The 24128-nt window shown below is 45.5% G+C and overlaps 1 protein-coding gene across 1 annotated transcript in view; it reads left to right on the forward strand.

The window, feature by feature from the left end:
* The window catches only part of GRIN2B (glutamate ionotropic receptor NMDA type subunit 2B), a 1262499-nt gene that overhangs the window by 697652 nt on the left and 540719 nt on the right, over window positions 1-24128 (forward strand). The window lies entirely within an intron of this gene.

Raw genomic sequence — 24128 nt, forward strand, 5'->3', positions numbered from 1 at the left:
TAGAAAAATGCTAATTTTTGCAATTTTTCACAAAATTTTTGTGTTTTTCACTGATAAATCTTTAATTTATCGACCAAATTTTTCCACTATCATAAAGTCCAATGTCTCACGAGAAAACAATCTCAGAATCGCTTTGATAGGTAAAAGCATTCCGGAGTTATTACCACATAAAGTGAAATATGTCAGATTTGAAAAAATGGGTCTGGTCCTGAAGGCCAAAATGAGCTTTGTCCTGAAGGGGTTAAAGGCATAAACAAAATAAACATACCTGAAATGCTGTCTGCAAGAGTCAGAACAACTTCAAATTGTTGCAAAAGCATTCAACGGTCATTGGTTTAGGAAACTTTGCACATCCCTAATATGCAACGGCCCGGTGGTGTTGGGGTAGTGCGAGGCGGTATAGGGACACGGTGGCTGGGCCTTCAAGCACTCCCTGCAGAGCCGTTACAGGTAAAATGGAGGGGGTCTGCACTGTAGGGTGAATGTAGATTGTGGTAGTTGTAGTTTCCCCCTGGGGCACACCCTGTTGTACAGCCTCCCGGTCTGATGGTATTTGGGGTGCCCTTGTTGGTAACGTGGGTGCAGAGTTAATACACGGGAGACGGTTAAACAACTTGTAAATAGTAACTTACGGTCCCTTACTTCAGGTTTGGCAGGGTACAGATGCAATGGCTGCAGGCTGGCAGGTGAGGAGACAAGGCAGAGGATTCCTTCTGAATTTCCTCCTTTGATTCCCTCATGAGCTGGATTCGCTCTCTGTGGTAATTACACAGCTGGATTAGTTGTGTGTGTTTCTCCAGGTTTGATCCAAGATCTCTAAACTGGATTTTCTCCTCAGAGCTGCAGGGTTTCTCCCTACACAGGAACTGCTCCTCACTCCAACCGTTACCCGGCTCTCCCAGCACTAACTACCTGATTCAAAAACTACAAGGGATCCGCCTTGACTGCTCCCCTCAGCCCAGCCTTAAAGGAACAGTTTTAGGCCTCATTTACACGAGCGTGTGCGTTTTGCGCAGGCCAAAAAACGCAGCGTTTGGCGTGCGCAAAAGGCACTTGACAGCTCCGTGTGTCATCAGTGTATGATGCGCGGCTGCGTGATTTTCGCGCAGCCGCCATCATAGAGATGAGGCTAGTCGACGTCAGTCACTGTCAAGGGTGCTGAAAGAGTTAACTGATCGGCAGTAACTCTTTCAGCACCCTCGACAGTGAATTCCGATCACCATATACAGCAACCTGTGAATAAAAAAAAGACGTTCATACTTACCAAGAACTTCCTGCTTCCTCCAGTCCGGTCTCCCGGCCGTTGCCTTGGTGACGCGTCCCTCTCATGTCATCCGGCCCCACCTCCCTGGATGACGCGGCAGTCCATGTGACCGCTGCAGCCTGTGATTGGCTGCAGCCTGTGCTTGGCCTGTGATTGGCTGCAGCTGTCACTTGGACTGAATTGTCATCCCGGGAGGTCAGACTGGAGGAAGAAGCCGGGAGTTATCGGTAAGTCAGAACTTCTTCTTTTTTTTACACGTTCATGTATATTGTGATCGGAAGTCACTGTCCAGGGTGCTGAACCAGTTTAACTCTTTCAGCACCGTGGAAAGTGACTGTCTCCTGACGTCGCGTACCGGAAATTTTTTTGCCGGGTTCGGTCAAAACGAGTTTGGCCGAACCCGGTGAAGTTCGGTGCGCTCATCTCTTTTTTGACATTCCGTTTGGATGTTTGTAAACAGAAAAGCACCATGTGCTTTTCTGTTTACATTCATCCTTTTGACAGCTCTTGCGCGAATCACGCAGTTCGCACGGAAGTGCTTCCGTGCGGCATGCGTGGTTTTCACGCACCCATTGACTTCAATGGGTGCGTGATGCGCGAAAAACGCACGATTATAGAAGATGTCGTGAGTTTTACGCAACGCACTCGCGCTGCGCAAAATTCACGCATTGTCTGCACTGCCCCATAGAGTAATATAGGTGCATACGACACGCGTGAAAAGCACGTGCGTATATTACGCTCGTGTAAATGAGGCCTTAAACACATATTTTTCCATACAATGTCAGAAATCACAGTACATTGCTGCAGTGTATCTGGGACACTGCATACACCCCCTTTTTGAAGAAAGACGTCCTCGGCGTCTGTGGACCTGTAAAACATGACATGTACAAATATTCGGCAAACATTTATAAGTCCTTTAAGTCTTCAAAGGCACAAAGGTGTAGGTAAGGGGACGACGACTCTTCTAGAAGGGAAACAGGGTCGTAGATCAATCAATCAACGTAACTGGGGTAGTGTCCATAGTCCGGCACTAAACGGGAAACATGGGGTCTTAGGCCCATCTGGGATGTAGCAGAAGCAAATGTTCTTGGTCCCTGTTTAGCTTTATTCAGCCAATGAATGGATGAACACTGACTATCAAACGCAGTACGAGAGTTCCATAATGGTTCAATCCGGATACCTGGCTGGCATCTTATCTCTGATAACTCTCTCGGATCTTCTCAGGGGCTCTTCTGTCACAACCTCCTGGTCTATGGATTCTTCCTGACAAGGTCTGGACTCTGTTGCCGAAGGCGGTGGGATAGTATTCACTGCAGGAACAACACTGGGGATGAACACGGACATCCATGGCTTGAGGAACCAATCAAAAGGAAGTAACATCAGCTCATCTTTGGAGGGGTGAGAATCTTTAGTTGGAGGAGATTCCTCTGTGGGCTGTGGGGCTTCTCCAGCTGTAGGAAGTTCTTCAGTCGACTGGTTCTGTAGGTCTGTCTTCCTTCTGGTAGGGTTTAAGCCTGTTGCGATGTACAACTTGAGGATCTCTGCCCTCTCGCTCAATCTTGTAGACATCAGTACCTGGATATGGGATAGACTTTACAGTGTAGGGTTCTTTCTCCCACTTGCTGTCTAACTTGCTGGTGCGATGGTTGTTTTTCAGCCATACACGGTCTCCGATTTGGAATGGCTTTGCATGGGCATTCTTGTCAAAATCTGCTTGTTGCTTTTGAAGAGCATCTTCCATCCGATTTTCCACAATCTCGTTCGTTACAGCCAGGCGACGTTGGTGGTCACTCACCCACTCAATCTTTGGCAGGGGATTGATGGTGTCTGGCACCTCGACATCTAAGGCCATATCTGATGGTAACGTTCCTTGTCGGCCAAACAGGAGATAGTAGGGAGTGTACCATGTGGAACAATGGATGGTATTATTGTACAGGTACACAAGTTCAGGCAGTAGACTTGGCCAATCAGCTCTCTTCTGGGATGGAACAGTTCTCAGCATCTGAATGAGCGTCTGGTTCATCTTCTCACACAGGCCATTTCCTTGTGGATGATAAGCGGTGGTTCTGAGCTTCTGGCAGCCATGTAGGGAACACATCTCGTGGAACAGCTGGGACTCGAATGCAGATCCACGATCAGTCAGAATCTTGTCTGGGCAGCCATAAGGAAACACGAAATTCTTCCAAACGATGGCAGCAGTTGACTTGGCAGTCAGGTCTTTCACAGGCAAAGCAACAACAAACTTGGTGTAATGGTCAATAATTGTAATGGCATAGGCATACCCTGAGTGACTTGGTTCCAACTTGACATGGTCAATGGCTATAAGCTCCAGAGGTTTATGGCTGATGATAGGATGGAGTGGGGCTTTCTGGTCTGAAGGCTGTCCTTTACTCTAGGCACAAATAGGACATTCCCGGCACCACTTCTCTATGTCACTTCTCACACCAGTCCAGTAAAATCTCCTGCGGATGGTAGCTTCAGTTTTCTGAACCCCAAAGTGTCCTGATTGGTCACGATAGGCTTCCAACACTGTTTTGGCATCTCGCCGGGGTACTACAATTTGATGCAGACGTTCACCTGTAATAGGATCTAGAGCGTTTCTCTGTACCAGCCCTCGACACGAAGAGGCGATTCTTTTGTTTCCATAGACGAATCGATTCTAGATCAGCTTTACCGCTTCGTATTCGGTCAGGAGTCTTGCGCTGTAGAAGAGAAATCTGGAGTTCTCGGAGAGTTCGACTTTCTCTTTGGATCTTAACCCATTGTCTTGGATCAGCTTATTTTGTGCAGCAAACTGGGTGTGGAAAGTTGGCATCTCTACTTCTTCCCACTCATCTTGACTTTGGGCGATTTCATCATCAGCGGGCAATCTGGACAGGGCGTCAGCATTCTTATTGGATGTAGCAGACCGGTACTTGATTACAAACGGTTAGTTGGCCAATCTGGATGCCCATCTCTGTTCAAGAGCTCCGAGTCTGGCGGTGTCAAGGTGGGCTAGCGGATTGTTATCTGTATAGACAGTGAAGGGTGTCGCAGCAAGGTAGTCTTTAAATTTCTCGGTGACGGCCCACACAAGAGCTAGGAACTCCAGCTTGAAGGAACTATAATTCTGATCGTTCCTTTCAGCTCCAAGAAGAGCTCTGCTGGCATAAGCAATGACTCTCTCCTTTTGGTCTTGTACCTGCGACAGGACTGCTCCCAACCCTTTGTTGCTGGCGTCTGTGTACACTTTGAAGGGTTGCTGATAGTCAGGATATCCCAAGATTGGTGGTTCAATTAGCAGTTGTTTTAGCTCCTTGAAGGCAGTTTCATAGGCTCCGGCCCACTCAATTGGGATTCTTCTCTTGAGGGCTTCTTTGGACTGGCCTCTTAACAATCCCTGGAGCGGTTCTGCAACCTGGGCGAAGTGTGGGATGAAACACCTGTAGTATCCTGCAAACCCAAGAAAACTTCTCACCTCTTTGACGGTCTTAGGAGTTGGCTAGTTCTTCACGGCTGCCACTTTCTCTGGATCAGGAAGCACCCCATCTGCACTGACGACATGACCCAAGTAACGGACTTCTGGTTTCAGGAGATGACACTTAGAGGGTTTCACTTTCAGGCCGTATTTTATGAGAGTCTGGAATACTTCAGCCAGATGCTGTAAATGGTCTGTATATGTCTTTGAGTAGATGATGATATCGTCTAGGTACAGGAGGATGGTCTCAAAGTTCTGATGACCCAGGCAGCGTTCCATCAGACTCTGGAAAGTTCCTGGGACATTGCAGAGTCCAAAGGGCATGTCATTGAACTCGAACAATCCCATAGGAGTAGTGAAAGCAGTCTTTTCTTTGTCTTCCGGGGCCATGGGTACTTGCCAATACCCGCTGGTCAAATCCAAAGTAGAGAAATAAGCAGCAGACCCCAAGGCAGTCAAAGATTCTTCAATGCGCGGCAAGGGATACGCATCCTTGTGGGGGATCTTATTGAGTTTCCGGTAGTCCACACAGAACCTGATATCACCATCCTCCTTCTTCACCAGGACTAGGGGTGCAGCCCATGGACTGTAACTTTCCCGAACCACATTAGCATCCTTCATCTCCCGAAGCTGTTTCTTCACCTGTTGGTACATAGCAGGTGGAATAGGACGGTACCTTTCCTTGATGGGTGGATGCGAACCCGTTGGAATGGTATGCTGTATGATGGTAGCTTTTCCAAAGTCCATGGAATGCTTACTAAAAGCTTGCTGGTGATCTTGGGCTATTGTTAGGACTCCTTCAATCTGTTCTTCTTGTGTATTGGCATCGCCAACGTAGATCTTGGTCCACCAGGGATTTGTTGTCTTCCCAGGCGTGACACGACTCTGGTTAGTATGTTGGGACACAACAGTTTCTGGACTCCAGATGTCTTCCACAAAGATCTGTGACAGCTTGGCAATTGGGTAATGCTTCCTCAGCTCCACAGCTTGGTCGCCAAGATTCAGGAGGCGGATGGGTACCCTCCCATTGGAAACGGTCACTATGCTTCTAGCTGCCTGTACTGTTGGGTGTTCTTCCAGTGGAAGAGGTTCCACTAGAGCTTGATAGTCTTTACCTTGTAAACCTGAACAAGCTCTGCACCACACCATGGTTTCTGTCTCTGGCTGCAGAATCACTGGTTGGTTGTCCATAATACGAGCACGGTAAATCTCACCCTTTTCATTGCAGAATCTCTGTTGAGCAGTCAAGCGACGTATTGCATTCTGAAGTGCAACTTGCTTAGAGGTAGAAGCTGTAGGAAGGGTGCCATGTAGGGCATCTAGCATTTCATCATAGCAATTGTGGAGTATGTTCATGCCCAGCACCATTGGTGGAAATTCATCATCCTTCAGATCTATCACAATTACGCCTTGCTGTGGTAGTTGCATCTCTCTCACCTGGATTGTAGGTTCCCAGTAACCATGTAGTGGTATCGACTGTCCATTACCAGCTATGACTTTCAGCCATGGGTCTGGAGGTTGTATCAGCTGATCAGTGTCCCAATGTTTCTCAAACCACCCTCTTTGCAGCGTGGTGACCTGTGAGCCAGTGTCCAGTAAGGCAGGAATCGGAACTCCCTCTATGTGGATGATGATCACTGGACACTGCCCAACATAGCGGGGTATGCTTTCTGGAGTTGATGGACCTAGTGGCCTTCCTCCCGAGGGGCGGTCCATTGCCTCGGGGGTTTGTCGTTTAACTGACGGCATTCTCTCTCAACATGGCCAGGTTTTTGGCATCTGCGGCAAATGGGTCTTCCCTTAGCATCAAACTTGTCAGTAGGGAGCCTACCCGGATTCTGGCAAGTTAACATTCTTCTAACAGGTCTATCACAGAATCTGTTACTGTTGTACCAGTGGCTTTCCTCTTGGTGCTGCTTCAGATCTTCCAAGCTCTGGCACACTTTAGTGAGACTTTTGGTCAAAACAGCAACTTGTTCTCTCAGTTCCGCAACTGAATCTGGCTCTGGCTTGGGGGTTGACGGAGCAATGGCAGCTTGGCTTCCCAAGGTAACTCGGTAGTCAGCGGGAAGCTCACGGGGTGTCTCTATGGAATAGGGACAAACTTGGTTGGAGCCGATGCAGCTTCAGTCCCCAGGATCCTTATGACTAGTTCTTTAAAGTCCAGGAAAGTATAGTCTGTGTTCTGGGAGGCCAACATTCTGAGCTGGCTTTTTAGGGCTTCAGATCCAGCTCCCTCCACAAATTGCTCTCTTAGGGTATGTTCACACGAGGGCGTCCGTAACGGATGAAATTACGGGGATGTTTCAGCCTGAAAACATCCCCGTAATTTCAGCCGTACCGGCATGTGCAGGCGCTTGAACGCCGCGTCAATTACGGACGTAATTGGCGCTGCTATTCATTGGAGTCAATTAATAACGGCTCCAATTACGGCCAAAGAAGTGACAGGTCACTTCTTTGACGCGGGCATCTATTTACGCGCCGTCATTTGACAGCGGCGCGTAAATTACGCCTCGTGTGAACAGACAAACGTCTGGCCATTGCTTTCAATGGGCAGATGTTTGTCAGCGCTATTGAGGCGCTATTTTCGGACGTAATTCGGGGCAAAAACGCCCGAATTACGTCCGGAAATAGGCCGTGTGAACATACCCTAAAGGCCTTGTCAGCAGCTGCAGCCTCCATGGGTTCTACCTACATAATTGCTTGTGACGCCTCCTGCAGGGATAAAGCAAAGTCTCTCAATGACTCACCGGGCTGTTGTTTTTTTCCAAAGAACCTCATCTTGATTTCTGCCACAGTTCTCACTTCAAAAATGGCACGCAGCGGGTCCAGAATTTGTTCAACTGTCTTGCTCTCAGTTCTGGGCCAGGATTTCACTTCTCTCAAAGCTGCGCCCTCTAGCTGTCCAGTTAATATCTCAACCTTCTGTTCTGTGGAGAGAGGATACAAGCGAAACATGGACAACATCTTCTGTCTGAAATCTTTCAGTGAATGATTTTCTCCCTGGTAGCGGGGGAGCCATGGTGCTCCAAAGTAGTAGGGCATTGTGATTGGCATCACCTGGGGGTAATCCACTGTTGCTGGGCGAAACTTCTTCTCCATCGTCAGACATTTCTGCTATATTTGTGGTTCGTTGCCCTTAGCAACGCTGTGCAAATTTTTCAAACTGAGTCTCTTATCTGCTCACCGCGGTCTCTGGTTGTAGCGCGATGACTTCCGCGGCTGTAGGACACTTCCACTCTCGCAGGGCTAAGTGAGAAGAAATTCTTTATCTTTCTCAGCAGCGGCGGCTATGGCTGGGTAACTTTCAAGATGGCGGCGCCCAGGGACTTCCGGTAGTTGCGGCTGGTGTTTTCCGTCCCCGGCACAACAAGAGGTAGGAACTTTGGTTCCGCTCTCCACGTGATGTTTCACTGTTGCTAGGCAGATTCTAGCTCTTCCCACCATGAAGTGGGTGGGATGTTACTTGGCGGTTATTCTGGTCTCCGCTTTCCCGCTGTAACACTGTCGACTGGGTAACCCCTCGTGGGCTGGAACAAAATGCGGTCGTGATGCAGCAGACAATTCCTAAATCAAATACAGTCTCTAATGCCACTTTTTCTTCACACAAACAGCAATATCTTCCTTTAACAGTCTCGTAATGCACCGTGGAGGGGCCACAGTACATTTCACACACAAAGTCTCTGAAATCACACTGCTGCTGCTTAAACACTGGGTTTTCCAAGATGGCTGATTAACCCCCGTTTTGCTGGTTGCATTTCTCTATGCAGCGATTTTCAACAGCAATAAAGTCTCTTAGCAAATTTCTTTAGGAGGCACAGAGGTGATATAACAATCCTGTTCGTGACGCCAAGTTAACATGCAACGGCCCGGTGGTGATGGGGTAGTCCGAGGCGGTATAGGGACACGGTGGCTGGGCCTTCAAGCACTCCCTGCAGAGCCGTTACAGGTAAAATGGAGGGGGTCTGCACTGTAGGGTGAATGTAGATGGTGGTAGTTGTAGTTTCCCCCTGGGGCACACCCTGTTGTACAGCCTCCCGGTCTGATGGGTATTTGGGGTGCCCTTGTTGGTAACGTGGGTGCAGAGTGAATACACGGGAGACGGTTGAACAACTTGTAAATAGTAGCTTACGGTCCTTTACTTCAGGTTTGGCAGGGTACAGATGCAATGGCTGCAGGCTGGCAGGTGAGGAGACAAGGCAGAGGATTCCTTCTGAATTTCCTCCTTTGATTCCCTCATGAGCTGGATTCGCTCTCTGTGGTAATTACACAGCTGGATTAGTTGTGTGTGTTTCTCCAGGTTTGATCCAAGATCTCTAAACTGGATTTTCTCCTCAGAGCTGCAGGGTTTCTCCCTACACAGGAACTGCTCCTCACTCCACCGTTACCCAACTCTCTCAGCACTAAGGCTGGGTTCACACGACCACATTAACGTCCGTAATGGCCGGACGTATTTCGGCCGGAAGTCCCGGACCGAACACAGTGTAGGGAGCCGGGCTCCTAGCATCATAGTTATGTACGATGCTAGGAGTCCCTGCCTCTCCGTGGAACTACTGTCCCGTACTGAAAACATGATTACAGTACGGGACAGTTGTCCTGCAGAGAGGCAGGGACTCCTAGCATCGTACATAACTATGATGCTAGGAGCCCGGCTCCTTGCAATGAGTTCGGTCCGGGACTTCCGGCCGAAATACGTCCGTCCATTACGGACGTTAATATGGTCGTGTGAACCCAGCCTAACTACCTGATTCAAAAACTACAAGGGATCCGCCTTGACTGCTCCCCTCAGCCCAGCCTTAAAGGAACAGTTTTAAACACATATTTTTCCATACAATGTCAGAAATCACAGTAAATTGCTGCAGTGTATCTGGGACACTGCAAATATATGATCCAAACAGTGATGATATTACATTTGTTACCATATACTGTGATTGAATTGTAGAATATATAGATTTGATTAAACACTTTGGGAAGAATTATAAAAACTTTAATTCTCTTAAGAACTTTAGTAAGTCTTAATTCTAGCTGGTTGCTATGACAAAGTAATGATTCCTTATCATGATTTTTGACAAATCTCTGCCATTGCACTTAAATTGAATGTCCACCTTATAGGGTTGCACGATGCATCTAAATATCGATACTATTTCGATGCCGTGCATCCTCAAACGGTTCCATACCATTAATTCATCTATTTAGTTACTAAGCTGTGCGGCTAAGTATTGTAACACATGAATTTAGTTAGAGCGGGGCTGCGGCTTTGGAATACAGCCAATGCCGGGCTCCTGACAAGTGTGTGCGCGCGGTCACCGTGAGGTGATGCGACCAATGCTGCACTAATTAGCGCTGGCAATGAAGGCAGAACATGGCGAGGGCACTGCAAAACACCCCCATGTTCTGTCTTCAGTGCAGATGCCGTCGCTCATTAGTGCAGCGCCAGTCGCATCACCTCATGCTTACCGCGCGCGCACACTTGCTGTTAGGAGCGGGGGAATGGCTGTATTACACAGCCGCAGCCCCGCCCTAACGGCAGAGATCAGAGAAGCCTCTGATCTCCGCCGCTATTCCCTTGAATGCTACGATCAAAGCTGACCGCAGCATTCAAGGGGAAAATAAGAAAGTGGGATGCCCCTTGGATCGCATTACAGGGAACTCTTGTGGCGCGATCGAGGGACATACCTTATATGAACAGACAGCCCAGGTTCCATTGAAGGACCCCAGGGCTGTCTGACCATATTTCCTGTTAGGGCATACTTAGGTATGTCCTAACAACTGCCTGTGTACTATCAGTACACAGGCTAATGTACTGGCATATACTGTAGATGTATGCCAGTACATTAAAGTTTAAGAATAAAAAGTAAAAATACAATACATAAAATATAAACATATACGGTATTGTCGTGACCATAATAACAAATTTATAGTGTCTTTTATGAAGTGTACACTGTTAAAAAAATAAAATGAAAACGGCTTTCTTTCATTTATTAATGTGAAGCACGAGGTATTATGAATTTTGAAACTCCATGTGCCTCACATTAATAGTAATTAACCCCATCATGTAGCTCACACATTAACCCAATGTTGTCCATTATGACTGTGAGAAACATGATGGGGTTAATTACTATTGGGGGAGATTCACACGAACGTTGCGTTTTTGCGCGCGCAAACAACGCAGCGTTTTGCGAGCGCAAAAACCATTTGACAGCTGCGTGTGTCATGCGTGTCTGATGCGCGGCTGCGTGATTTTCGCGCAGCCGGCATCATAGAGATGAGGCTTGTCAACGCCCGTCACTGTCCAAGGTGCTGAAAGAGCTAAATCTTTCAGCACCCTCGACAGTGAATGCCGAACACAACAGCGAAAAACCTGTAAAAAAAAAAGATAAAGTTCCTACTTACCGAGAACTTCCCGGCCGTTGCCTTGGTGACGCGTCCTTGGTGACGCGTCCTTGGTGACGCGCCTCTCTTGACATCGGGCCCCACCTCCCTGGATGACGCAGCAGTCCAAGTGACCGCTGCAGCCTGTGATTGGCTGCAGCCTGTGCTTGGCCTGTGATTGGCTGGAGCTGTCACTTGAACTGAAGTGTCATCCCGGGAGGTCGGACTGCAGGAAGGAGACAGGAGTAATCGGTAAGTTAGAACTTCGTATTTTTTTTACAGGTTAATGTATTTTGGGATCGCAAGTCACTGTCCATGGTGCTGAAACAGTTTAACTCTTTCAGCACCATGGACAGTGACTATCTCCTGACGTCGCGTACCGATAATTTTTTTGCCGGGATCGGCCAAAACGAGTTTGGCCGAACCCGGTGAAGTTCGGTACGCTTGTCCGGCTTCGCTCATCGCAAAGACACTCCGTTTGGATGTTCGGAAACAGAAAAGCACGTGGTGCTTTTCGGTTTTCATTCATCCTTTTCACTGCTGTTGCGCGAATCACGCTCGTCCCACGGAAGTGCTTCCGTGTGGTGCGCGTGATTTTCACGCACCCATTGACTTCAATGGGTGCGTGATGCGCGAAATACGCAGAGTTATTGAACCTGTCGCGCTTTTTGCGCAGCAGACAAACGCTGCGCAAAAAGCACGGACTGTCTGTACTGCCCCATAGACTTGTATTGGTCCATGCGTGCCGCGTGAAAACCACGCGGCCCGCACGGACCGAATACACGCTCGTGTGAATCCCCCCTTAATGTGAGGCATGTGGAGGCTCAAAATTCATCACACAATGTGCCTCACTTCAGAAAATAGTAGAACTTTTTTTTTTATTGTTGCTGGCAATGTATCGTTTTGGTATCGAGTATCACAATACTACATGAAGTATCGCTATTGAAGTCCAAATTCTGGTATCGTGACAACCCTACCACCTTAGAAGATAATGTTGTTTTAGGTACAAGAGTCTGTATTTATTCATTAATATACCTTAAGGGCACGTCCAGACGTGGCAGAGTTTTTCCGCTGCAAATGTTGGTGCAGATTTGGGGCATTTACGCAACGAATCTGCACCAACATTTGCATATTTGACAGGTAATTCAGACGTTGCAGAAAAGACAGCAGATTTGCCACAGATTTCAGTTTTTGCATTGCAAAGGCTGAAATCCACAGTGAAATTCCGCTTCTTCTCCGCAACAGACAGTGCATGCTGCGGAGGGGAAATTCCGCACCGCAGCCTATGGTCCGGAGCGGAGTTTTCCGCAACGTCTGAACTAACTTGCCTAAAAATTTATTGAAACAACTGTAAAAAACGGCCGCTGGAGAATTCCACAGCAATTCCGCCACGTCTGACCGTGCCCTTAGGGCATGGCCAGACGTGGTGTGTTTCTGCCACCACTGTCCGCATCAATGCCGCACATAATCTGAGTTGCAGATTCTGTTGCGGCTTTGCCTAAAATGGGCAGGAAATTGATGCGGATTAGCCGTTGCGTCTTCAGGTGAAGAGTACTTCCCTTCTCTCTACCAGTGCAGGATAGAGGGAAGGGACAGCCCTTTCCCTAGTAAAAGTAAAAGAAATTCATACTTACCCAGACGCGTCCCTCTTTCGACATCCAGCCCGACCTCCCTGGATGATGCAGCAGTCCATGTGACCGCTGCAGCCTGTGATTGGCCTGTGAGTGGCTGCAGCCGTCACATGGACTGAAACGTCATCCCGGGAGGCCGGACTGGAGGATGGAGTTCTCGGTAAGTAGGAACTTCTATTTTTTTAACACGTTGATCTATATTGTAATCGGAAGTTACTGTCCAGGGTGCTGAAACAGTTACTGCCGGTCATTTAACTCTTTCAGCACCCTGGACAGTGACTATCTCCTGACGTCGCCTAGCAACGCTCCCGTAATTACGGGTGCACACACGTAGTCACACGTAATTACGGGAGCCCCATTGACTTCTATGGGCCTGCCCGTGCCGTAATAACGGCCCGTGATTTGATTACGGGCGTTTTTACGTGCATGGGGCCTCAGTCTGGCTATAGACCTAGAAATACATAGGTCCAGCCAGAATGAAGAAATATCATGTTCTTAAAACCAATACGCTACGCAACACACATAACATCTGCGGATTTCATTGCAGAATTTTGAATCTCCATTGAAGTCAATGGAGAAATTCCGCAATGAGTCCGCAACAAGTCCGCTACACGTCCGCAACAGCCAGTGTATGCTGCGGACACCAAATTACGCACCGAAGCCTATGGTGCGCAGCTGAGTTTTCCGCAACATAACTAAAAAGCAGTGGAAAGCAATGGAGAAAATGTCCGCAGTGGAATTCCAGAGCAATTCCGCCACGTCTGGCCATGCCCTTACAGTGGTCGGAGCTCCATTTTTCTAATGATGATTGCGAGAATGCCAAGAGACTGCAAAACGGTCATCAAAGAAAAAGGGGCTACTTTGAATAATCTAAAATAAAAAACTAAATCTGGTTTGTTTAACATTTTTTTCTTTACCACTTCAATATGTGACCTTTCAAAGTTTTCATTTCTTCAATATGAATCTACAATGTAGAAAATAAAAAAAAACAACAAGAAAAAACATGGAATGAAAAGGTGTGTCCAAAAATTTGACTCGTACTGTATTTTGATAGAAAAATATATATATATAGAATGGTATTAACCCCTTCCTGACATTTAAGTATGGCTACGTCATAGCCGGGTAAGGGAAGTATGGAGTGGGCTCATACGATGTGTGTGTCGGCTGTATGTTACAGCCGAGACTTCACCGTAACGAGCGGGATCGCTCGTTTAACCCGTTAAATTCCGTGGTCAACAGCAACCGCGCCATTTAAATTGTTAGAAAGAGGGGGCAACTCCCTCTAGCAGCTCATCGCGAGGTGGCGATGGTTGCTATGGCAGCCTGGGGGCCTAATTAAGGACCCTATGTCTGCCATCTTTGTGCTCCTATTAAGCCCTGCCTCTGGCAGGGCTTAATAGATGCCTGTCAGAAAGACAATATACTGCAATACATTAGAAAACCTATATACGTCTCATGTACATATATACACAAGAAAAATTCTCGTACAGACATATGTGAGTCCAAAATAATTTTATTGTATCAAAAAATGGAATACCCTCCCAAAAGACGTCTATACAAAAAACACTCAATTTAAAACATACTTAAAATCAGACTTTCCGAGACCGTCAATAACCCACCATAGCCAATATATTACAATTATGCACAATGCAAAATAGGTAAAAATTACTTCAAAGATAAGTTTGGGAATTACAAACAAGTATACAGTTCCATGATGTCAGTAACCCACTGTTCAAGTGTAAGAATATCACTGTTGTAATGTTAGTTATCATGCATCATTGTAAAGCCCAATAACATGGTTGTATCTCATTTACCTGAGGCTGGCATGGTGGCTGTTAGACGGGCTCAGAGAAGAAACACCTCAAGGAATGAGAATTTTTCTTGTGTATATATGTACATGAGACGTATATAGGTTTTCTATTGGTAGACTATGTCTTATGGTTATAATACTGCCCAAGGGGTATTATAGGTGCTTACTGCAATACATTAGTAAATGCCAGAATCGCTTTTTATTGGTCACCTCATCTCCCACAAAATATGGAATAAAGTGTGTACCCCAAAATGGTAGCATTCAAAACTACAACTTATCCCGCAAAAAAATATGCCCTCATACCACTTAATCGACGGAAAAACAAAAATGTTATGGCTCTCAGAATTTGGTGACACAAAATACATTTTATTTTTTACACTTCGTTTTTTCCATGTAAAAGTAGTAAAACATAGAAAAAAACTATGTATATTTGGTATCGCCGTAATCGTATTGACCCACAGAATAAAATTAATATGTTGTTTTAATTGCACTGTGAATTCAGTAAAAACTCTGAGGGTAGCCGGAGAAGCTGATCGGTGCGGAGTACGGGTGTCGGACCCACACCCATCCGCAAAAATTGTTCCTGAAGCAGAAAAGAAATCCATCTTCCCTTGTATATGATACAAAAAAAAACAAAGTTGCAAAATACTATCAAAGCTATCGGTTCTTGTAAATGAGAATAGATCCAGTTCCAGCATACACTGCACATTGGGTGCCCGGTAGAATGAAAGTCGTTTAAGAGAAAAACTGTTCCAGCGCGGCTTCCGTAGTAGCATCAAACGAGTCTCCTAGCAACAATAAATACTAAAACAAATAACAACAAATAGCTACCAATGTGTCCAGAAGCCTCGTTCAAAGCAACAAGGACGCCTCTTTCCACACACACACACACACACACACACACACACACACACACACACACACACACACACACACACACACACACACACACACACACACACACAATATTAAACAATATGAGCCAACAAAGTCAAATACTACGTTCAGAAATAAAAAAAAAAATCTAAAATATTTTTCTTGCTTTGCATACACATTTTCGTACTCCTAATTTTATTTCCACTTTTTTATGTGCAGTTTGATTATCTTTGTTTCATATATTCTTGATCTTCCCATCATTATTTCCTATTATAACAGAGAAAAAGGACATCACTTCTAGGAAAATAAACACCAATTATATAACAAAAAAGAATCCGAACACACCTATTGTTACTTGACCATCTGCAGGTAACGCCCATTTTGAACTTCAAAACCCATCCCTAGATTACCTTTGTGTTATCATTTAGACCTGTATATATGTACGCCATGTTTTTATGCCTGATGAAGACTTTAGTACAAAGTCGAAACGCGCTGCAGCAATCTTTTATAAAAATAAATATGTGTTCCTAACTACGCTTCGCTATCTGTGTAAGATTCTTTTTTTTCTGGGTTAAACAACTATTGAGCACGGGAGCGCCCAAAAAAGGGAGTCATTTTATCACATCAAATGTTATTTTCCCCGCACGATGAACACCGTAAAAAAAAAAAAAGAAAAACGATGACATAATTTCTTTTCTTGCTCATCTTATCTAAAAAAATAAAATAAAAAGTGATCATTGTCCCAAGTGCCCCATGGTACCAATAAAAACTAGAGTTCATCATAGAAAAAAACATAAGCCCTCGCACAGCTCCATCAACTGAAAAATAAAAAAGTTATGGCTCAGAAAATGGCAACACTAAATCATTCGTTTTTTAGAAAACAGTATTTTTAGCATGGGTAAAACTTTAAAAAAATATATATAAATTTGGTATCGCTGTAATCGTCACTACATTACATTACATTACATTCTGCTTGATTAACATTAATCCAGTGTCCTGATAATGAATACACATGACCATCCAGCCTGGACGTCATGTGTATTCAGAATCCTGACACTTCTGACTCTTTTCTTTGAGATTTACAGCAAGGGAAACGAAATCTCGTTTACCTCCGTAATCTCGCGAGATTTCGTATCCGTTGCTGGAATCTCACAGAAAAGATTCAGAAGTGTCAGTATTCTGAATACACATGACGTCCAGGCTGGATGGTCATGTGTATTCATTATCAGGACACTGGATTAATGTTAATCAAGCAGAATCGCTGTGTATGTGGCTGCAGATCATGTTCTAGTAAGAACGCGATTCTGCTGTCTAAATGAATGGAGAGGAGTGCATGATGCCGATTGGTCAGCGTCATACACTCCTCTGTACAACGCCCACTTGGTCGAAAGTAAAAATACGCCCACTTGGGCATTAAGAAACTCATTAGCATAAACCAAAATCGCTCCTAACATTGTGAAAATAGATCGTTTTTTTAAATAAAAAGCATTACTGTCACCTACATTATAGCGCCCATCTCCTTATGTAGGAGATAGGACACTTATAATGTGGTGACAGAGCCTCTTTAACATGTTGTTTATACTGCATGGTAAGTGCTGTAAAAAAAATAAAAATAGTGATAGAATTGCTGCTTTTTGGTTACCTCATCTCCCGAAAAATGGAGTAGCCATGTGTGTCCAAATAGCAGTTTACGACCACATATTGGTATTGCCTTACTCCTGAGAAATTGTCTAATACATTTTGGAGTGCCGTTTCTCCTGTGTTCCTTGTAAAAATTAAAAATGTTGAGCTAAAACGACATATTATTGGAAAAAAAAATTCACAGCCCAATTCTAATATAATCTATATAACACCTGTGGGGTCAAAATTCTCACTACACCCCTCATTTAATTGCCTGAGGGGTGAAGTCTCGAAAATGGGGTCACATCTGGGTAATTTCTACTGTACTGCTACCTCAGGTACCAATTTAGAAAAATATTTGCTCAAAAAGCTAAATGGCGCTCCTTCCATTCTGAGTACTGCCGTATGTCCAAACAGCAGTTTGTAATCACATATGGGGTATTGCTGTGCTCAGGAGAAAATGCTTCAGGGGTTTTCACTGTACTGGTACCTCAGGGGCTCTGTAAATGTAACATGGCGCCCAGGAATCAGTCCATCAAAATTTACGCTCCAAAAGTCAAATAGCGCTCCTTCCCTTCTGAGCCCTGCAATGTATTCAAACAGCAGTTTATGATCACATATGGGGTATTTCACAACTCTGGAAAAGTTGCTTTACAAATATTGGGGTGCTTTTTCTCCTTTATTTGTTGAGAAAATGAACAATTTTGAGCTAACTCTATGTCTTATTGAGAAAAAAATGAAATTTTCCATTTTCACTGCCCAATTCTAATAAAATCTATGAAACACCTGTGGGGTCAAAATGTTCACTAAACACCTAGATGAATACCTTGTGGGGAGTAGTTTCAAAAATGTTTTTTAACCTCCCAAGGTGCCTAAAATATATTCTAATAAAAAGAAGGCCCAAAAATCCACCAGGTGCTCCTTCCATTCTGAGGCCTTTGTTTCAGGCCATTAGCATACAAGTGCAACATGTGGGATATTTCTATAAGCAATCTAGGCAATAAATATTGAGTTGTGTTTTTCTGTTAACACTTCCTGTGTTACAGAAAAAAAAATGGATTCCAATTGAATTTCTGCAAAAAAAACAATGCAATTTGTAAATTTCACCTTCACTTTGCTTTAATTCCTGTGAAACGCATTAGGCCTTATTCACACGAACGTGTCCGTTTTGCGCACGCAAAAATTCCGTGTGACATGTGTATATGGTGCGTGGCTGCGTGATTTTCACAGAGCCGGCATCATTATGACACTCCCTTTATATGTGACGACACAGTAAAGAAGGAGGGGATTTTATGTTTCCCTTCTCTTCTTTACCAGCTGTTGCGCGAATCACGCGCGTCACCCGGAAGTACTTCCGTGTGCCGTGCACGATTTGCACGCACTCATTGACTTCAATGGGTGCGCGCTGCGTGAAACATGGGCAAATATAGGACATGTCGTGAGTTTTACGCAGCGCATATACGCTGCGTGAAAATCACTGACAGTCTGAACGGCCCCATTCACTAACATAGGTCCGTGTGACGCGCCTGAAAATCACGCGCCTATCACAGACGTATAACACGTTCGTATGAATAAGGCCTTAAGGGTTAAGAAACTTTCTAAATGCTGTTTTGCAAACTTTGATTGGAGCAGTTTTAAAATGGGGTGATTTATGGGGTTTCCCAAAATATAGGCCTCTCAAATCTACTTTAGAACTGAACTGGACCCTTTAAAAACTGATCAACTGTCAGTTTTTCATTTCAGTTTTGCTTCAGTGTGTCTTAAAATTTTCATCCATTTCCAATCCATGTGTCTGTTTTTAATGACCGTTTGTCATCCATTTGCCATCTGTTTTTTATGGCCGTTAAAAGTAATGCTCATGTCGATAGTGCCGCAATGCCCCTGTAGATAGTGCCCACATAGTGCCAGATTACCCACTGTAGATAGTGCCTACAAACTAACATAGTGCCCACATATAAAGTGCCATAGTACCCACATATAAAGTGCCACAGTGCCCGTGTATATAGTGCCACACAGTTCCATGTAGATAGTGCCACAGTGTCCCCTCTAGATAGTGCCCAAATAATGCCACAGAGCTCATGTAGATAGTGCCACCACTGCTGTAAATAACCCCCCACACTCCACCCTGTCGATAGCACCACACACACCCCACGGGTAGATAGCACTATTGGTGCTCCTTCTAGGAGCGGAATACCCTGCCAGAGCTTTGCTGACGCTCCTGGAGGAGCCCCTGACGTCACTACCCATATATGTCGAAAGAAAGGTGTATGGGCAGCACAGCAGAACAAAACCTCCAGGGCACATGGGTGCAAGCTTCCAGGGATCTGACTTGTAAATCCCCAATGGTATACAAATGTAAAGAGAAAGAGGCAGCCCTCCAAAGGTCAAAATATGAGAAGTTTATTCACCCATCAGTGAAAAAGGTGCAACGTTTCAGCTGCTCAATGCAGCTTGACAAAGGCTGCATTGAGCAGCTGAAACGTTGCACATTTTTCACTGATGGGTGAATAAACTTCTCTAGTTTTGACCTTTGGAACACTACCCATATATGGATATGGATAGTGGGCAACTCTCTGGCTGTGAATTCTGCTCCAAGAGGGAGCATCAATGGCGCTATTTACAGGGGGGGGTGTAGTTCTATCTACCCGGTGTGGTGTGTGTGGCGCTATATACAGGGGGTGTGTGTGGCTTTCCCAAGACAGGAGTCCCCGGCCAGAGTGTTTGCAATGCCCTGGCTGGGGACTCCATAGCCAGTGACGTCAGGGGTTTCCCTGGGCTCACAATATTTATAAAATACTGATATACATGATAAATTAGCAAGATAAACATATACTAGTCCAAGTGTTACTACCTTAAAATATGCAACTGCAACAAACGGTAAATAGCAACACATGGCAAGACCAATAGGAACACCACAAAGTATTTCTCAATGTATTTGTGTGAAATAGCTCACTGTCCATGTGGTAATTACACAGTTTAGCATTTAACTTCATACAGTACATCATAAATACATTGACAAGTAAGTATTCTATATAGAATTGTTGTTGCATATAAATTATGAAATTGTTTCTGGTTACTTTTGTACACTCTTTCTAACTCACTTAATCACTTCTACCTTGGCCTTTCTGCAGTGGTCCACATACAGTAGGTCTTCAGAGCTCCCTTCTCATCTCTTCTTCTATATCATATCAGCCCTAGGCCATGAGTAGACATTGGGTCTTCCTGATAATACACATGAGACTCAACAGACAAAAATCAGGACCTTTACGCCTCATGCACACGACCATGTGTGCCGCCCGAGTCCCGTTAGTGGTCCGAGGAAAGATAGGACATGTCCTATCTTTCCTTGGATTGGAGACTCAGAACATTTTTCACGGACCCGATTCACCCGCTAAAGTGAATGGGTCCGTAAAGACTATCTGGTGCCACTCGGATGCCGTCAAAAACAGCCCGAGTGGCATAATGGTCGTGTGCATGAGGTATTATGGTAGAAGATATAAAATCCAGATGGCCAACAGAGCTGCGGCTTCCAACAAATGAAAGCATTGCTGTGAATTAAAGATAACTGTGAGGACTTTATAAAGCGGGACTAAGATAAAAATGTTATTCCTTATGTTGCCCAACTAATAGACGACACTTGTAATATTATGGGGAATGCAAGTATTTGCAAAAACAGACATGTCAGGAGAGGTGACAGGTCGTCTGTAACATATCTTAATATAGTGTAAGTGTATTTTACACAGGCAGGGAAGACTAAAAGTTATACAAATATTCACCATGTGTGGCCAGCCACAAGAGAATAGAAAAGTCAATTTGTTGGTATGAGTCTCCACCTACTTGTGGTAATGAACTGTCACATTCAGTCATCATAACAAGCTGGAAAGTGACATGTCCTTGGTTCACCAGCCAGGAGTGTACATCTGTGGTGCTCACATCTAGTGTCACATAAAAAAAAAAATATCTTTATGCAAAAGCAACATAAGAAAACAGAAAAACAATAATAAAACCAGTGCAACAAAGTAACAAAAATGTTGTTTGACTAAATTAAAAGCAATAAAATGTAAAGATGCTTTGACTTTACTGAAACATTGGTCTTCAGTCATAACTTAGGAATAATTATTAACAGTAAGTAAGTCTATGGGGCTGTGTAAAACACGGCTGTCACTTGGATGTGATCCGAGTGACGGCCGTGCTTTCTGCTGCTCGCTCGCTCTCTTCTCCTTTTCACAGTAAGAAGCGCATGTGAGGAGGAGATTTTTTTTGCTCCCTGTAGGAACGGAATCCCTAATCCTGGCCACAGCATTGCCGAAGCTGTGGCCGGGGATTCCACACCAGGAGAAGTCCCTGACTTCACTGTCCAGGAGAAGTCCCTGACTTCTCCTGGAGTGGTCCCCTACTCCTGAAGAAGAATCCCCGGCCACAACGGATGGTTATTCTTCTCCAGATGAAGTCTTTGACTTCACTGTTCATATATGGACAGTGACACCAGGGACTTCTCCTGAAGCGGAATCCCCGGTCACAGCTCTCCCTGACACAGATGTGGCTGGTGATTCCGTTCCAGGAGAAGTCCCTGACGTCACTATTTGGACAGCGAGATCAGGGACTTCTCCAGAAGCAAAATCACGGGCCACTGTTGCTGGGAATTCAGCTTCAGGAGAAGTCCCTGATGTTACTGTCCATATATTGACAATGTCTTCTCCTGGAGCGGTCCCCTACAGTGGCGCTATCTACAGGAAGGGGGGGTGTCATCTATGCGGAGGTGCCATCTATGGGGGGGTGCCATTTATAGGGATGCTATGTACAAGAGGGCTGTATGGCACTACCTGGAGGTGGGCTGTATGGTACTATCTAGAGAGGGACTGTGTGGCACTACCTACAGGGGGGCTGTGTGACACTACACAGAGGGGGGCTGTGTGGCACTACCTACAGGGGGGCTGAGCAGGAGCTACCGAGGGCAGTGTTTGGCATTATCTACAAATGGCAGTGTGTGGCAGTATCTAGAGAGGGCAGTGTGTGGCATTATCTACAGAGGGCAGTGTGTGGCAGTATCTACAGGGGACTGTGGCAGTATCTACAGGGGGCTGTGTGGCAGTATCTACAGAGGGCAGTATGCGGCATTATCTACAGGGGGCTATGGCAATATCTGCAGGGACTGTGTGGCATTATCTACAGAGGGCAGTGTGTGGCATAATCTACAGAGGGCAATGTGTGGCATTATCTACAGGGTGGTTGTGACAGTATTTACATGGGGCTGTGTGGCAATATCTACAGAAGGAAGTGTTTGGCAAAAAATTGGCAAATTAAATTCATTCGTTTTTAAAACAGAGATGGAAAAAAACTGATGCAAAACGTGTCAAAATTGGCCATTAAAAACGGAAACACGACCCAGAACGGAAACGGAACAAATGCAAAACTGATGCAAAAGAAAAGCTCACAAAAACGGCCGACACTCGGACCCTGTCGTGTGAATTCAAACGACTGTGAAAAACGGCCGTGTGACTGCCGTTTTTCTAACGACTGTCACACGACCATTTTCAGAACAATGAAGTTCTATGGGTGTGTTCACATGGCCGTTTTTTTAACGTAATATTGTCTGTCAAAAAATAGCATATGTCGGCCAGATGGCTTCCATAGAAGTCAATGGATCAGTTTTTACCAGACAAGGAAACAATCCTTGTAACGGCCGTTAAAAACTAATTCTGGCCGAGAACTCCCTGCACACAGCTCTTCTTTGAGCGCTGAGCACAGCGAAGCCCTTGACATTATTGTCCATAAAAGAACAGTGAAGTCAGGGCTTTCAACAATGGAATCCCCGGGCAGAGCATCACAAGATCTATGGCTGGGAACTTCAGTCTTGTAGATAGCACCGACATGTAGATAGCACCCCCTGCCTGAAGATAGCTAACCGTTGATAGCGCAACTATAGCTTCCTGTAGGAGCGGAATCCCCGGCGGCCAGACCCCGCTCTTGCAGGGGATTACGCTCCTGGAGAATCCCCCGGTGTCACTATCCTTATCTGGACAGTGACGTCAAGGTATTACTCCTAGAGCGGAATCTCCGTCTCGCTCTGGCAGGGGATTTGGCTCCTAGAGAAGCCCCCAGCGTCACTATCCATATATGGACAGTGACGTCATGGGGTTACTCCTGGAGCGGAATCCCGGGCCCGCTCTGGCACTGGATTTCGTTCTCCTGACATCACTGTCTATATATGGAATCTATGAGGAATCCCCGGCATGAGGGATTCCGCTCCTACAGTGAGCTACAGTGTGCTGTCCACAGGGCAGGGGGCTGGTATCTACAAGGGGGGTGCTATCTACCAGGGGGTGGTATCTACATTTGGCGTGCTATCTACAGGGGGCATGCTATAAACAGGGGGTGCTATCTATAGGGGGTTGTGCTATATGAGGAGTGTGGCACTATCTACAGGGGACACTGGCGTAATTTACATGGGCACTATGGCACTATCTACAGGGGACACTGGTGCTATCTACATGGGCACTGTGGCACTAGGTGGGCTCTGTGGCACTATCTACAATGGGCACTGTGGCACTATGTGGGCACTGGTACTTTATATGTGGGCACTATGTCACTTTATATGTGGGCACTGTGGTACTATGTGGGCAATGTGGCACTATCTACAATGGATACTGTTGTGCTATGTGGGCACTGGCACTTTATATGTGGGCACTATGTCACTTTATATGTGGGCACTGTGGTACTATGGGTACTGTGACACTAGCTATAGTGTGGGCACTGTGGTACTATGTGGGCACTGGCACTTTATATGTGGGCACTGTGGCACTATCTACAGTGGTCACTGTGGCACTATGTGGGCACTGTGGTACTATGTGGCCATTATCTACAGTGTGCACTGTGGCACTATTTACAGGGACATTGCGGCACCAGCTACATAGGCACTGTGGTGTTTTCAGGGGGTTGGGACAACCTGAAAAATGAAATCCAATGGCAAACGGATGACAAATGGCCATTAAAAATGAACAGACAGACTGGAAATGGATGAAAATTTAGAGACACACTGATGCAAAATGGCCATGAAAAACTGACAGTTGATCAGTTTTTAATGGCCATTTTTTTCAC

The sequence above is a fragment of the Rhinoderma darwinii genome, chromosome 7 (genome assembly GCF_050947455.1).
Source record: "Rhinoderma darwinii isolate aRhiDar2 chromosome 7, aRhiDar2.hap1, whole genome shotgun sequence".
Taxonomy (NCBI): Eukaryota; Metazoa; Chordata; class Amphibia; order Anura; family Rhinodermatidae; genus Rhinoderma; species Rhinoderma darwinii.